The sequence below is a fragment of the Ascaphus truei genome, chromosome 7, assembly GCF_040206685.1.
Source record: "Ascaphus truei isolate aAscTru1 chromosome 7, aAscTru1.hap1, whole genome shotgun sequence".
NCBI classification, from domain to species: Eukaryota; Metazoa; Chordata; class Amphibia; order Anura; family Ascaphidae; genus Ascaphus; species Ascaphus truei.
Genome location: NC_134489.1, coordinates 70058787 through 70060972, shown reverse-complemented (window position 1 = coordinate 70060972; position 2186 = coordinate 70058787).

Below are 2186 nucleotides of genomic sequence, written 5' to 3'. Positions count from 1 at the left end.
GTGGGTTGTTTTGTTTAATGGTTATTTGAACTAAATTAAAGCCAATTTTCTACAGTTTTAGTACATCCCTTTCTAAGATAAATGTGGCCACTTTAGTATGTTACATTAAATTAAATTGGTAAGAACGTGGATCTGACTTAAATGTATGGAAATACCTACGTGGTTGGTTCCCTGAATGAAAACAAATCTATTAAGATTTTCGTACCTCCAACACAGAAAAAGAAAGTGAATCTCCCAAACAGGCGAAACTAACAGCTGAGATACTGCTCGCTGTGTAAATTGAGGGCTGACAATCTTTCAATAAATACACTCCATAACAAAATGTTGGAGACAGCATTCTACGTTTACTAACATGCTGTGTGACAGAGAAATCAAATCTCTGAGGAAGCCATTCACTTGGTAAAACGTGTAGGATTTGTGAACTACTGAGGACACCATATCCACTGTCTGCAGCCATTTAGTTTTTCTGGAACATCTGGACTAGAGAGAACCTGCAGTATACAAGCTGTTTTCTGACAGCGTCCATATTCAATTCAGATGACCTACTGTATCACTGTAATCCAAGATTATGTAGAACAAAAATTCGAAATGTGCATCGGGATATTAGGATATAGCCTCATCTATTTACATCTCACTTAGGTTTATTGCATTCTTTTTAAGTTTTCTATAATTGTAGTTGTTATTGTGCAATGTGATAATTATGTATTGTATGATGCCACCATGCTAATGTTATGAATTTGAGTTTCAGTGATAGATGGGTCAACTGAGGCAAACAAGCGATTAACGGGCTACAGCAGAGTATTTATATCCTGGCAAATCACGCGTGGCCAATACCCCTGAAAAAGTTACCAGGAGGTTACAAAACATGTTGGTTAGAGCTTAAGCAACATTGCAACACGTATGACATGACAGCTGGTGAATCAGTGACATCATTGGGGAAAGAGAGGCATCAGAGGCGGCCGCGAGGAGAGAGACGCTGGCAACCCCAGCTGGAAACGTCAAGGCTCAAAATTTTATACACTGCTGACGGCAATTCTTTTAAAAGGCACCAAAAACCCGGAATCGCACTTTGATTTCCTAGTCAAGTGTGCATATTGCATGTGGTTAGGTTTTTACATTACATGTACTTTCCTTTATGGTGATTTGTGAGCTACACTATTCAGGAGTTCAAGGGATATAAGCAAGAAAGGAGTCGAGTTTGCTTGAAGAGCTCATTTTATTTCTACATGCTTAAATGAAAGATACATAGAGCGAACAGTTCCTGTTGAGAATAGACATATTGCACTATATGCCTTTGTCTCCTTTTGTTTATCCTGTAGCACGACAACATTTCTGAGAGGATCATCTAACAATACACCATTCATAGAACGAAAGGAACGAATTGGACTTTAAGACCAAAGAAAACATCTGTATATATTAGTGGTGTACCGAGTCCCCGGAAATTACCCGGTATTCTGCGCTTTTTCAGCTACCCAGAAATTACCCGAACCCGACAACAGGGGGCTGGGACCGGTACCAGGTCGGAAGCGGCGGGTAATTTCAGTGCAGCTGAAAATAGTTCAACACTTGCCTGCAGCCAGCGACGGTCGGTGAGGAAGACCTGTGTGACATCTGGGAGCAGCAGCAGACGCCCTGGTGGCGGATGCAGCAGCCGAAGTCCTTGTTGAGCCGGCGGGAGCAGAAGGAACAGAGCAGACAGCTGATGCCTGTGGGAGCCGGGGAACCATGTGACCGGAGCAGGAGCTCCTGCCACGTGGCTCCCACAGGCATCAGCTGTTTGCTCTTTTACTGCGGCTCCCGCTGGCTCAACAAGGACTTCGGCTGCTGAATCCGCCACCAGGACGTCTGCTGCTGCTGCTCCCAGATGTTGCCGCAGCCGCCCTCACCCTCCGCCGTGGTTTTCCTCATCCTGCAGGTAAGTGCCTTCCGAGTAACCGCTTACCCGTCCCGGTAAAATTATTCATTTTGCCCGGGTACCCATTACCCAGGTTTTAGAAAAATATAGGACCCGGTACAACACTAGCATATATCTTCAACAATCCTGCGCCAAGGAGGATCATTTTTTCGTTAAGTACTGCATGACTTGGTTTGTGAGACGAACCTGTGGTGCCCAGGCTGGTGACCTAGGCTGCCATTTCCTATAAGAGACATTTTACAACTGACTCCGTTAAGGACATTTTAAGTGG